Genomic DNA, 15,867 nt, shown 5'->3' with positions numbered 1-15,867 from the left:
CACTTCTCCCATTGCAAGAAAGATCAATCTAGTAGGCCAAACCAAACTAATAATTCGAAGAGACTTGCAAAGATAAATTGATCACAGAGAAAAGAATTCAGAGGGGATTCAAATATTTCGCATAGATAAACTTGATCATAAACCCACAATTCATTGGATCTTGACAAACACACCGCAAAAAGAGTTACATCGAATAGATCTCCAAGACGATCAAGGAGAACTTTTTATTGAGATTCAAAGAGAGAGAAGAAGCCATCTAGCTAATAACTATGGACCCGAAGGTCTGTGGTAAACTACTCACAACTCATCGGAGAGGCCTACGGGATGATGTAGAGGCCCTCCGGGGTGGATTCCCCCTCCGACGGAGCACCGGCGACGGCTCCAAGATGGGATCTCGCGGATACAGAAGGCTGCGGCGGTGGAATTAGGTTTTTGTGGTCGCTTCTGATGGTTTCAGGGTACTGTTGTATATATAGGAGGAAGAAGTATGTCGGTGGATGCTCGAGGGACCCACAAGGGTGGGGGGCGCCCCCACCCCCAGGGGGTGCACTGGGCACCCTCGTGGCCGCCTCACTTGTTGCTTGACATCCACTCCAAGTCTCCAGGTTGGCATTTGTTCCAAAAAGATCGCTCCCGAAGGTTTCGTCCTGTTTGGACTCCGTTTGATATTCCTTTTCTTCGAAACACTAAAATAGGCACAAAAAAACAGCAATTCGGGTTGGGCCTCCGGTTAGTAGGTTAGTCCCAAAAATGATATAAAAGTGTAAAGTAAAGCCCATAAACATCCAAAACAACTAATATAATAGCATGGAACAATCAAAAATTATAGATACGTTGGAGAAGTATCAGTGCCCCCTGGGTGGCCTTCATCTTTGTAAGAGCATCTAGTGCCACCCCTAGTTGGTTTTGGAGTTTTGATGACAAACTTGGTTGAGGGGCTAATGTGTTTGTGAGAATTGTAGGATAACACAGGTAGTAGGCCCATATTGATTCGGTTTACCTACCAGAGATGACCCCTAAAAATGTGTGAAGACATTGAAGACAATGGTGGTCTGTGAAGACATTCACATTGAAGACTATGACATGAGAAGACATCGCGTGAAGACTATGGAGTGCGAAGACATAGTTGTTTCGTAGTTTTCTTTTCTTCTATGTTGAGTCATAGGAACCATCATACTGTTAAGTGGGGTCCAACTGAACAAAGTCAGAGTGACTGATGTGATTCTCAACCAAAATCCTATGTCTTTGAGCGATGACAATGAGAGCAAATCTTATCCAGAGCTGGATGAGTGAGCTTTACTTGTAGCCCAAGTCAAGCTGCCGCGTGTGTTCGAAATCTGATCATTGGACACTTGTTAGTTCCTTAGTGACCCAGGGTCATTTTGGACAATTCAAGCCGGGTTGCCTTCTGGCTATAAATAGCCCACCCCCTACACTATATGGTGGCTGCTCAGAGTTAGTACACGGCTTTTGTCGTTTGAGAGCAACCCACCTCCGAACCCTTTGAGAGAGAGAATCCTTGCAAGGACAAAGCTCAAAACACCCAGAGCCAAAGAGTGTTAGGCATCACTGAAGTCTTTCTGTCCGCGTGATCTGAAGACTTATTACACTTGAGGACTGTGAATCCTCCAGCCGGTTAGGCGTCGCGTTCTGAGCATCCAAGAGTCATTGTGGATTGCCGGTGAACGAAGTTTGTGAAGGTTTAGAAGTCTCCCTTGAAGACTTACCAGGGTGATTGGGCGAGGACTAAGTGTTCTTAGCTCAAGGGGAATAAGTTGAAGACGCGGTCTTCTGAGTTAAATCTCGGCCGCCCAAACCAGACATACAGTGTTCACAGCAACTGGAACTGGTCGAACAAATCCCTTGTCCTCTCCGAGCAACTGGTTCTATCCTACCTCTCTTGCTTTACTTATAGTTTGTCTTCGTGAAGTCTTTTCCTACTTTCCTTATCTGTTTGACTTCACTGAGTGAAGAGAATTGTTTGTTTGGCTTCATACCATCTTCCATCCTCATCCAATCTACCTAGCTGCTTATAGTCTTTGTGCTTTCACTTCATTGCTTACTTGACTATGGCTTGTCTAGTGTAGTCTACCTCCCGCTACATATCAATAGGTTCTTTTCTATCGTTTGTCTTCGAAACATCCATGTTTTGAAGACTTTCATAAAAATCACATATTCACCCCCCCTCCAGTCGAATAATAGCACTTTCAATTGGTACCAGAGCCTGGTGCTCCCTTGTTCTGTGTGATTCGGTTTAACCACCTAGAGTTTAGTTATGTTGAATGCAGAGATAATCAAAGTCTCCGCTGCGTGCCCTGTCTTCGATGACACTGATTACCCCTACTGGAAGAATAAGATGCGCATGCATCTTAAAGCCATTGATGTCGATCTCTGGTATCTCGTCAAGAACAGCGTTCCCAAGACTGGTGAAGGTGTCACTCCTGCTGATGTCAAGAAGTTCGTGCAACTGGACTCAACTGCCAAGAACATCATCTGTGGTCATCTGACCAAAGGGGATTATGGTCGTGTGAGTGCTCTGGAAATGTCAAAGCTGGTCTGAGACTGGCTCTCCAAGGTCAATGAAGGCGTCTCAACACAGAGAGATTCAAGAATCAGTGTTCTTCGCAATCTCTTCAACCGCTTCAAGAGAAATGACAATGAGAATGTCCAGCCATATTTGATCGCCTCACTGACATCACCAATGAGCTTCATGCACTCAGCGCCACTGAGATCACCAAGCATGAAATCGTCAAGACACTACTGAGATCTCTCGACGGCTCATTTGACACCCTGGCCCTGATGATTCAAGAGCGCCCTGACTTCAAGACTGTCGATCCGTCTGACATACTTGAGAGGCTCAACACACATGAGTTCTAGCTTTCTGAGAAAAGAGATATCTATGGTTCCAACTATGGACGCACTCACGCTTTGAAGGCAAACATCGTCTCCTCATCTGAAGAAGAATCTGACTGCAGTTCTGGTGATCCTGAAGACATTGGAAAGGAACTTGCTATGCTCGTGAAGAAGTTCCAGAAGTTCACCAAGAATAAAGACTTCAGAAAGTCTTCAGGATCCAGCTCAAGGAATGATGAAGCTTCCTCTCGTGATCAAAAGAAGAGAACCTGTCACAAGTGCAAGAAACCTGCTCACTACATCTCTAAATGTCCACAGTGGGACAACGAGACAAAGAAGAAGAAGAAGAAGAAGAAGAAGAAGAAGAATAAGAAGAAGAAGAGCAAGGACTATGATTCTGATGACAAGAAGAAGAAGAAATCATCAAAGTCTTCTTCCAAGTCTTCGTCAAAGTCTTCTTCACACAAGAAGAGTCCATCTGGCAAGGCTTGTGCTTTTGTTGGCAAGGAGATGGATTCAGAGGAGGAGTCTGCATCTGAGGAGGCAGAGGTGGAGTCTGAGGAGGTATCTGATTCTCGAGTGGCAAGCCTGGCTCTAGCTTCTACATACGTCGCCAAGTCCATCTTCAACACTGAAGACAATGACCTCATCACCAACGCCGATGCCAAGGATGAGGATGACTCTGCCCCCACCTACTACTTCATGGCACGTGGTGCCAAGGTAAACTCACGCGATGCTTACTTTCAAACATCAAGTGAAGATGACTAAGAATGTGAATGTAAACCTAGCTACAAAACAGTTGCTAAAATTGCAACTGAACAACAAAATGCCATGGAACATATTCAAAAACTATTAGACAAAAGCGATGACCTGTTGGACACGAAAATGACCCAATCTCAGTCCTTAATTGAAGACATCAAAAATATTCATGTTAAGTATGAGGAACTTGAAAGTCGTCATGAATCGCTCTCAACCTCTCATGAAAAGCTTTCATATGATTATCTTCAAAGGAAGCAGGAACTTGAGAAATTGAGATCGGCTCATGATCTTCAAAAGGAAAATGAGTCACTCCGCACTCAACAGATCAGTTCCACTCAGGAAGGATTTGAACCACCATGTCTAAAATGTATTGAGCGTGAGAATGCTATCTCCATTGCTAGGGCTAGAAAAAAAGCTCGAAGCTCGCGAGCTAAACAAGTAGCTCGTGACTTGGCTCGAATTGACTCGAACTCGAAGAATAACGAGTCGAGCCAAGCTTTAGTTTAAGATTGTTTGTAGACCAAGTTAAACGAGCCAATCTCACGAGTACTCGTGTAACTTGTTAGGCCCGATACAATAGATCATCCACTCCAAATACAAAGAAAGATCAACCACTAAACAACCTACGTCCCAGGCGCACAACCCAAGGCCGAGCAGTTGAAGGCCTAGCCTCCTAGGAGACTCATGCATTACAAGAAAATTACAATTGTTTAGTGATGTATATGTTTAATATATACATAATCACTTTTATCATATTTGAGGGCTTTATGTTTATATCTTAAACGAGCTTAACAAGCTAAACGAGCCAGCTCGCGAGTTATACGAGTCGAGTCAATCTTGGGTTTGAGCTCGTTATAGTAACGAGTTGAGTCAAGCAAGCTCGTTAACGGAACGGGCTCTATCGAGTCGAGCTGAGCTGGCTCGACTCAGCTCGAATTCCAGCCCTATCCATTGCTGAATGTTCAACTGCTACTACTGTTGCAATATCTTCAACTGCTGATATGGTAACTAACCCCTCATCTGAGGATACCACTACTATTGCTGATGAGAATGCCAGGTTGAAGTCATTACTTGAGACAGGAATGTACAAAAAGTCTCAAAGGGCATCAGACACTATGTGATGTCCTTATAAAGCAGATTCTGAACCGAAACCCTAGGAAAGAGGGTGTCGGGTTCGAGAGGAAAATGAATGTTGATGGTTCTTACTGGATGCCTGAGCAGTACCCCAAAACCACATGGGTTGCTGCTAAGGGACCTTCAGTAGATCCATCTACCTTATCTGGCTTCACTAGTGCTAACCCAATTATCATTGATGAATCCTTTGATGCAAACTATAAACTATTCAGGAATCAGAATGGCGAAGTGTTTGCCAGGTATATTGGTACTAACTGCAGGAATGGACCAACTCTGAAGAAGATCTGGGTGCCCAAAAGGTGTCTTGAGAGTCTTCCCGTGAATGTCGTTATGACACCACCTGGGAAGAAGACAAATCCCAGACCAAAAGCTTCATATGGTCCAAAGGCTTCATACAAACAGAGGACTCACCTGAGTCACCCTAGCGCCAATGTTTTGCAGGGAAATCATACTCAGACCTTTGAATATGAGCGTGTTTCATCAAACTGCTATGTTCATAAATCTAAGAACTTTTCTGCTTATTCCTATGAGTATTATTCTCCTCCTGCAAGGCTATTTGCTAGGGCTTCAAAGCCGAAGTTCTCAGATGTTGCACTTAGACTCATTGCTTCTAAGCCACCCCTGAAAATGTGGGTGGTTAAGAAAACTTAACTCTCTTTTGCAGGGAAAGGGTCTCTAGCCGGAAATCTAAGGCGTCTGATGCTTATGCTAGGGACCTTAAACATCTTGTGGGGCGCAAGCTAAAATGCCCAAATGGTCTTACTATGTATTTCGTGCCGAAATTCCTTGACACTCATACTATCTATCCTAACCAAGATCTGAACTTCTATGTTCCACTTATTCGTCAAATGTTTATGCTTCACAACTCGCTTGGTGAAGCCTATCCCCCAAACTGTATTGTAAGCTATGACACCTCATGCTTCAGAATGGATTATGGATAGTGGCTGCACCAACCACATGACTGGTGATCGAAGTCTTCTGATGAATTCAAAGGATCAGCACATGGATAAAGTGATGCTTGTTGAATCCCTTGGTTTCAACTTAATGTCTGTATCAATGCTATGTGATTTGAATATGATTGTGATATTTGGAAAATATCGTTGCCTGTCCTTATGGAATCTGACAAATCTCTAGTCTTTGAAGGGTATCGAAAATATGATCTGTATATGGTAGATTTCTCAGCAGGACCACAACTTGCCACATGTCTTCTAGCAAAAGCTTCAGAGTGCTGGCTTTGGCATTGGAGGCTAGGACATGCGGGCATGAGGAACTTGTACACTCTCTCGAAGAAGAAGCATGTCGTAGGCATCAAGTTCAAGAAAGACCATCTGTGTGATGCCTGTGAAGCTAGGAAGATGACTAGGGCCAACCATCCCTTGAAGACAATCATGACAACATCTCAACCCTTTGAGCTGCTTCATATGAACTTATTCGGCCCTACTCATTACTCTACTCTTACTACCACTGCTTGTCTCTATGGTTTCATTATTGTTGATGATTACTCAAGATATACCTGGGTGCATATAATACTCTATAAGAATGAAGTGCAGGATGTCTTCAGACGCTTCGCCAATCATGCCATGACAAACTACGGTGTCAAGATCAAGCACATCAGAAGTGATAACGGCATGGAATTCAAGAACACCGGCCTCGACACTTACCTTGATACACTTGGCATCACTCATGAGTTTTCTGCTCCCTACACACCTCAGCAGAATGGTAACATGGAGCGCAAAAATAGAACCCTCATCGAGATGGATCAGACGATGCTAGATGAGTACAAGACTCCAAGAAAGTTCTGGCCTGAAGCCATTGACACTGCATGCCACATCATCAACCGAGTTTATCTTCACAAGCTTCTGAAGAAAACATCATATGAGCTGCTAACTGATGAAGTTCCTCCTAGTGAATCTATCAAGCTCATGGGTACTGGAGAGATCATACCGTCCGAACCTCAGGCTGATGATGAACTCATCATCACACCAAGTCAACCTAACGACAATGCTCAGCTTGAAGTTAATGATGAAGCTGAAGACAATGATCTGCAAGGGCAAAATCTTCGTCCAGTACATCCCCGTGTTGCAAATGAAGTATAGATTGAGAAGATCATTGACAGCATCAATGCACCTGGTCCACTCACTCGTTCAAGAGCAACACAAGTGGCAAATTTCTGTGGGCACTTTGCATTTGTCTCAATATCTAAACCCAAGAAAGTTGATGAAGCTTTCATGGAACCTGAATGGATTCAATCCATGCAAGAAGAGCTTCATCAGTTCGAGCTGAACAATGTCTAGGAACTAGTCAAGCGTCCTGATCCTCGCAAGCATAATATCATTGGCACCAAATGGATCTATCACAACAAACAAGATGAACATGGTCAAGTTTTCAAAAACAAGGCTCGTCTGGTTGCTCAAGGCTACACTCAAGTTGAAGGGATTGACTTTGATGAAACATTTGCTCCTGTGGCAAGACTTGAAGCCATTCGCATACTGCTTGCATATGCCAACCATCACAATATTCTTCTGTATCAAATGGATGTGAAGAGTGCCTTTCTCAATGGCAAGATTGAAGAAGAAGTGTATGTTGCACAACCACCTGGCTTTGAAGATCCAAAACATCCTGATATGGTGTACAGGCTCAACAAGGCACTATATGGCCTCAAACAAGCTCCCCACGCTTGGTATGACACACTCAAAGACTTCTTGAAGAGAAAGGCTTCAAACCCGGTTCACTAGATCCAACACTCTTCATGAAGTCATACGATGGTGAACTGTTTGTGTGTCAAATCTATGTGGATGACATTATCTTCGGCTGCATTGACAACAGATACAGCGATGAGTTTGGACACACGATGTAAGAACAATATCAGATGTCCATGATGGGTGAGCTGAAGTTCTTCCTTGGTCTTCAAACCCGTCAGCAGAGAAACAACATCTTCATATCACAAGAGAAATATCTCAAAGAATGCCTGAAGAAGTTTGGAATGCAAGACTGCAAAGGTTACACGACGCCAATGCCAACCAAAAGTCATCTAGGTCCTGACGACAATGGTAGAGAATTTGATCAAAAGGTATACCGCTCCATGATTGGTTCCGTACTTTACTTATGTGCATCTAAGCCAGATATAATGCTTAGCGTTTGCATGTGTGCCCGATTCCAAGCGGCACCAAAGGAGTCGCATCACCTTGCGGTGAAGCGAATTCTTCGATATTTGGCTTACACCCCAACGATAGGATTATGGTATCCAAAGGGCTTAACATTTGATTTGATTGGGTATTCTGATGTTGATTATGCTGGTGACAAGGTTGATCGCAAGTCCACCTCTAGAACATGTCATTTTCTCGGTCGATCACTTGTCTGTTGGTCTTCAAAGAAGCAGAACTGTGTGTCACTCTCCATTGCTGAATCTGAATACATTGCTGCTCGATCATGTTGTGCTCAGCTTCTATGGATGAAGCAAACTCTTAAGGATTATGGCATCAACACAAAGAACGTGCCACTCTTCTGTGACAATGAAAGCGCCATCAAGCTTTCCAATAATCCAGTTCAGCACTCAAAGACAAAGCACATTCAGATTTGTCATCACTTTCTCAGAGATCATGTCAACAAGGAAGACATTGATATCATTCACGTCAACACTCAAGAGCAATTGGCTGATATCTTCACTAAGCCCTTGGATGAGAAAATATTTTGCAAGTTGCGGTGTGAGCTAAATATCCTAGAATCCTCGAATGTCCTGTGAATGTACACACAGCCTAACGCTTATGCATGTTGACGACTTAGATGTGCAACACACGAAGTAATGTATATCTTCAATTAATGAAGACTTACCTTCCGATTGTGAATACATTAATGTGGAATTTGACTTCGGAGCGCCACAATAATTGTGCGCCGTGTCTGGATCTAATACTTCCTATACAGTGGGTCACGCCACCACCAAAATTCTTATTGAAGTGTTTCTCTCTGGCGCTAAAATTGCAAAGTCTTCGAATTTGCATTGTCTTCAACATTAAACTATATTCATGCTTTATCTTCACAATGTTGATTTGGTTCATATACATATACATATATATTAGTGTTCTGTCCTCTACAGCATTCACTTATAGCTATGTCTTCACTCTTGAATCGTTTGATCTAAGTGAATGTGATCGGACCCTAACCTGTCTATGCTTCTACCTCAACTCTAACTGTACAAATCATATGCATTCTATTGAAACTTGTCGATTGTCTTCACTGAGACCTTGTCAGCTGAAGTCAATCTGACAAACATTTAATCTATTTTAATGATGCATCCTTATTGCCTGAAAACCGGAGAAGCTGGAACAACCATTCGACAATCCAGGCATGCATGGGAACATGGAACAACTTCCAATGCGTTGCATGTTTGCCACTTGTTCATCAGATATGAACCGCCAGGGGCACATGAGTAATTGTGCTGTGATGTCCCTTTCCTTATAAATACACATCACATCACGGTCAAAATCCTTCTTCCACCTACGCACCTCGCTCAAAACCCTAGCGCCTCCGCTAGCTCGAGATGACGTCGGCGACGAAGCGCTTAGCGGTCGCGACCTCACCAACGTCGTCCTCACGCCGGCCGCGGACCTCGTCTTCTCCGCCGCCGCCATAGGTGTCTTCCGTCGCCAAGTTAGGGCACTGGAGATTGAACTGCTCGGCCTCCAACTCCGTTCTGTCTAGCAGTTCTTCCTGTGGTAATTAAAACTTACTTTTTACTGTCTTTTTGATATGATAGATTCATCCTTCTCTACAAAAGTTGTTTCTATGCTTCCAAAGTTGAATCTACCCTGTTCTGCATCTCATATTTTGCCTAGTCTATTCACTTATGCTTCACTACAAGTTAGATTCCTCACTTGTACCTATTATTGGATTCGTATAAATCTGGAACCAACTCACAACAAATAAGTGAATGTCTTCATGTTATGAGGTCAATGTCTTCAAACTAATTTATCTCCAAAATCTTCTAAGAATGCATATGACCTCTTCCCCTTCCCTCGCACCTCTAATGCTGTCACAGGTACATGTCTGTGGGAGAATCCCTTGGTTCTCATAGTCTACATTCATTTGCAGAATTCTTACAGAGTCACATAAATTCTCCTGCAGCCAGTTCTTGTCTGACCAGCCGTCGGAAGCCTTTGCAAGTTCTGAAGCCATTCAGTTTAAGCTTCATGGCAACTGAAAAGTCAGCTAGAAAGGGCGGCAAACAGCCGTGGGAATACATCCAAAGATTTGCCACCAGATCTACATGAAATGTACAAGACAAACCCTGAAGAAACTTATGGTGAACGCAAAACTCGAATCCAATGGATTCGAAGATATTGGGCTGAAGAGTGGTACAAGTACAGATTTATCACGGATGAGTATGCTGAGAAGAATGCCATCAAGCAGCCCTGGGGAGATATATTATACAAAAATCTTCAACCCCAGTCCCTATCTGAAGCTGTTGATCAAGGTTTCTATCCGTGCATGGTTCGCGGACCACAGCCAGAGAATGCTGACCCATCTTCTCTGCTATGGTGTCGAGAAGACAATCTATTCAAGCACAACTTCAAGTTTGCCAAAGATTCTGCTGTGAAGAACAAGAAGGCATTTGGACTTGACTTCAACCCCGGTCCATTTGCTCCTCGGGATGATGGCACCTGTGAAGCCAATGAAAACAGAATCGGCCCCTTCTACAACCTCGAAGGCCTCATCACTCATATTGCAGTCCAAGGTGCTCAGGTGGATCACTCAGCTGATGACGCGGATTCTGATGAAGCGCCAGCTCCTCCTAAGCCACAGAAGCAGAAGGAAACTACAGTTTCAAAACCCTCTGTTGCACCAAAAGCTTCACGTGTGAAGCCATTGGCAACTGCCCCTCTTGCATCAAGTATGCAATCTGAAAACCTCTCTCGTGTCTCCAAGAAGGCCGAGAAGTCTATGCAAAAGAACAAGCCCATCCTGAGTTCTGGTCAAGCACTAACCCTAGTTGCCATTCTGAGGAACGAGAATGAAGCAATTGATCTGTCAAATGACGATGATCTTGGTGAAGATGCTCTTGAGCTGCTGATAAAGAGCAAACAAGAGGCGAAAATCTTCAATGATTTGCCCCTCTTTTATGTGGACATCCTCAACAACTTCATTGATGAATGGTTTGCCAATCCGGATCTCAGCATTGATGATCTTCAACTTCCCATTGGCATCAGTGTCGCTTTCCACAGTGTCATTGAAAATGAGCTAGCTCTGGCTCAGAAGATAGTTGAGCTCAAGAACAAAATTGACTGTGAAAAGGCTTAGTTCAAGAAGCACATGGCCAAGCTCAATGTCACTGATGTTCAGAACTTCAAAAAGTTGCTGCATGAACTGAAGGAAGCGTTTCACAAGAAACCTCAAGAAGCAAAAGGTTCAAGAGAGCGGATGAAACACCTTGCTGCCAAGTGTGTTCAGGCTCACAATGAAGCTGAAAAGCGCAAGGCTCTTGGGCGTCCGGGCATCGATCCCAAGATGGCTGCCAAAAGGAAGAAGCCTATTGTGACTCAAGCTGAGGCATTAAGACAAGAAGCACCTCGCATTGTCTTCCCTGCCAGCATGACAGGCTCGAAGTCTAAGGCCCGACAGTGGCTTCAGAACTGAAGAAGACAAGGGTAGCCGAGGCCGAAGCCAGAAAATGCAAGAAGAAGAATGCTTCTGATGATGCTCCACTGACCAAGAAGCGGAAGACAAAGTCTTCGAAGAAGAATCGGGTTGCTCCTTCAGAGCCCCTTCTTGTCGAGCCCCTATCAGTTGCTCGTCCTGCATCCCCCCCCCCCACACACACACACCAAGAGTGTCAGTTAGTTGTTTACAAGCCTGCTTCCATAGAGGCTCCTAAAGCTGAAGAAGTTCCAGTTGTTGACCCCACCGCAGCTGAAGACATTCGTCCCTAGGACAATGTAATAGATGATAAAGTTCTTCCTCAGATCGAGCACCATATGGTATCATCGCCTGTTCTCACGAACAGCGAAATCATCAGCATTGGTCGTCCCTTGACGCCAATTGCCCAGGATGCATCATGGGCTAATCGCCCCCAACCAGAAACTCCAAGTCAGAGCTCACCAAGTACTCCCCCACCTCAAGTCACCAATCCGGTACCTGATGATGACGACTATGTGGTCCATCCAACTCCCACTCCAAAAGCGACGCCTGCATTCCGTAGGCTTCGCAAAGGAACAAGGCCACAAGTTACCATGTCGAGCAATCCAACAGGAGAAGTGCAACCCAACTCAGTAGCACGACAAGTGTTTCCTGAAGCCACTCCTACTATGAATGTCTCTGAGTCTGAAGCCAAAGCTGCTGAAGACATACCGGTTGCATCAGCTGATGAAAATCAAGAACCCCGTGAAGAAGAAGAGTGTGTTGTCACACCCCCCACCAATCAAGAAAATGTTCTCGAGGAGAACGTGTTTGTGCCCGACCCTTTAGCTACTCAAGTGGATGTTGAAAATACCAACGCGGCCACCAACAACACTACTAAAGCCAATGATGTTGTCATGGCTAAAGCTACTGTGGCGCCTACAGTGAACATAGTGTCTGAAGCCAATGACGCACCTGCCACCAATGTACAGCCTGAAGCCCTTGTCAATGCCACTGCCCCTGTACCGCCTCCAAGGACACACACCATTGAGCAAGCATTTTATCAAGGCGAGCTCGTCACTGTCAGATGGCCCATTCTGGTTCCTCCGCCTGCTCCCGGACCTTAATTTGATTATCATGTGGAGCACAGGCCTCAGGTTCAGAAGCCAAAACCAAGGATGCCAAGGTTTCCAGGTACTGCATCTGTGCCAGGATCATTCAACGCAAATGGCTTCATTGAACACAACACTTTCTTTGATAGAGCCAAGAACCCATATTCAAAGCCCAGAATTTCATCTGATCGGTTCTGGAGCTATCAGCAGCGCAGTTATTATTCTTGTGTCTTATTCAATCAAGGGCGCATTTTTCCTCATATGCGTCTTGACTGCGAAGCCATTGCTGGACTGCCCTATTTGGAAGAAGCCCTAGACTGCTTCAGAGATGCTGGCCTTCTGTAGTTCGTGACCGACAAGGAAAATTGGAATCAAGAGCTTCTATTACAATTCTATGCTACACTTCACATCCGCGGCTACAACAAGGACATCAAAACTTGGGTCCTTGAGTGGATGACAGGCAATGTGCACCATGAAGCCAAAGCTCTTGATCTCATTGAGCTTACTGTCCTGCCCACTCCAGGTGAACTATATGAACCCGGTTGTCAGCTTCACCGAAATGCCTTGGAAAGCATATTCCAGAACCCTGAGCCCAACATGAGCCAAATGCTGAGTATGATGAAGCCTCTGCCACAAGATGCTGAATATCCTAAGGAATTCATTGTTGAAGACCTAGAGTATCTGCCCCACACCATTTATCACATTATCAGGCGAACTCTATGGCCCATCAAAGGACATTCCTCTTTGGCAAAGCTTGAAGGCTCAATGAAGACATTGGTCTTCTATATTCTCAATGGCATCAGCTTCAATGCTCAGGATTTCTTCATTCGCCAATTCGGCGCATCTGGCTCAGATATATTTGGTCTGAAATTCTATGCTCCATGGGTAATGCGTCTTATCAAGATTCACTCTGCTGTTAACTATTAGCCCTCTGTGCGCAACCATCTCATATTCTTGCTAGAGGTTGATATTTCTGTCGAAGCCATATACCTAGAGCCTGCCAAGGAGGCAATTTATCTTCATAATGTCGATCGTCAAAGTTTCTCTCAACATGTTGAAGGAGTTCATGCTACCACTCATGTTTATCCTTTGGCTGGAAATACACGTGCACCTCGTCGTGCCCGTACTGAAGCCACTGAAAGCACTATTGCTCCAAGGCCTCGGAAGAGATCACGTGTGCTCAGTGACCGAGAGCTTCTCATGGCCTTGCATCAGAAACATGATAAGCATCATTACTGGTTGAAGCGTCAGATGCAGAGTCTCTTGATGGATGTTAATCGCATTCGCAATCTCGCCACCAAGAATGCATTTGTCACTCATGAAACCTGTCGGCATTCGTGGAAGAGTCTGACACTCCTCAGTACTGAAGATGATCTTCAGCAAGATGGCTTCACACGGAGATTCAAGTTTGATTCCACTCCTCCCAGGAATGTTGTCTTATGTCGGACTCCTTCACTCAAAGATTCTCAGTACTCCTCTTCGGCAGCTACTATCAATGCCAGAGTCATCGATGATGAAGACGATGCTACATCACCAACAACCACTTCAGCGCGAATCGACACTGCACCAGGCCCGTCTGCACCACCAAACTCCAACATCGACCCTGCTCCTTCTGGGAACGAGTAGACGCTCTATGTCTTCAAACCTTTTTGGTCATTACTGACAAAAGGGGGAGAAGCATATGAGTAGATAGTCTTCAAGAGGGTCCTTATGGATGGTTGCATTATTTTGCTGCATTATTTTTTGCCAAGTCTTACAACTCTTGTCTTTTGATACATTTGGTTCTCTGAGTTGTAACACTTAAACCTGATGGTCATCTGCTACTTTATTGGCTATCCTGTGATGCGATGATAAATCCCGCATGAAGTCAGTTTACAGATGTCCATTTGTCATTATGCATATCATTATCTTCGTTACTTCTTATATGCATAATGCATTGTCTTCACACTTTGATGATGGCCTCCATAAAGCAAAATCTGCCATGTGCATTTGCATTCAAACGCAAATAATTTATATGCACATCTTCAGGGGAGCTTCGTCTTATGTATGAAGACAATACTCACAACACTAAACTTTCACATACTTTTATCCCCGTTGAAAACTTCATCCAGTTTTTCATGAATCACCAAAAAGGGGGAGATTGTAAGTGCATCTAGTGCCACCCCTAGTTGGTTTTGGAGTTTTGATGACAAACTTGGTTGAGGGACTAATGTGTTTGTGAGAATTGCAGGATAACACAGGTAGTAGTCCCATATTGATTCGGTCTACCTACTAGAGATGACCCCTAAAATGTGTGAAGACATTGAAGACAATGGTGGTCTGTGAATACATTCACGTTGAAGACTATGACATGAGAAGACATCGCACGAAGACTATGGAGTGCGAAGACATAGTTGTTTTGTAGTTTCCTTTTCTTCTTTGTTGAGTCATAGGAACCACCGTACTGTTAAGTGGGGTCCAAGTGAACAAAGACAGAGTGACTGATTTGATGCTCAACCAAAATCCTATGTCTTCAAGCGAAGAAAATGAGAGCAAATCTTATCCAGAGCTGGATGACTCAGCTTTACTTGTAGCCTAAGTCAAGCTGCCGCATGTGTTCGAAATCTGACCATTGGACACGTGTCAGTTTCTTAGTGACCCAGGGTCATTTTGGACAAATCGGGTCAGTTTGCCTTCTGGCTATAAAGAGCCCACCCCCTACACCATAAATTGGTGGCTGCTCAGAGTTAGTACGCGGCTTTTGTCGTTTGAGAGCAACCCACCTCCGAACCCTTTGAGAGAGAGAATCCTTGCAAGGACAAAGCCCAAAACACCCAGAGCCAAAGAGTGTTAGGCATCACTGAAGTCTTTCTGTCCGCGTGATCTGAAGACTTATTACACTTGAGGACTATGAATCCTCCAGCCGGTTAGGCGTCGCATTCTGAGCATCCGAGAGTCATTTTGGATTACCGGTGAACAAAGTCTGTGAAGGTTTGGAAGTCTCCCTTGAAGACTTATAGAGTGATTGGGCGAGGACTAAGTGTTCTTAGCTCAAGGGGAATAAGGTGAAGACGCGGTCTTCTGAGTTAAATCTTGGCCTACCTAACCAGGCGTACAGTTGTCACAGCAATTGGAACTGGTCGAACAAATCCCTTGTCCTCTCCGAGCAACTGGTTCTATCCTACCTCTCTTGCTTTACTTATAGTTTGTCTTCGTGAAGTCTTTGCCTACTTGCCTTATCTGTTTGACTTCACTGAGTAAAGACAATTGTCTGTTTGTCTTCATACCATCTTCCATCCTGATCCAATCTACCTAGCTGCTTATAGTCTTCGTGCTTTCACTTCATTGCTTACTTGACTATGGCTTGTCTAGTGTGGTCTACCTTCCGCTGCATATCAATAGGTTCTTTTCTATCGTTTGT

The sequence above is a fragment of the Triticum aestivum genome, chromosome 1B (assembly GCF_018294505.1).
Source record: "Triticum aestivum cultivar Chinese Spring chromosome 1B, IWGSC CS RefSeq v2.1, whole genome shotgun sequence".
In the NCBI taxonomy this organism is placed as follows: domain Eukaryota; kingdom Viridiplantae; phylum Streptophyta; class Magnoliopsida; order Poales; family Poaceae; genus Triticum; species Triticum aestivum.
Note: the sequence above shows the minus strand (reverse complement) of the source record.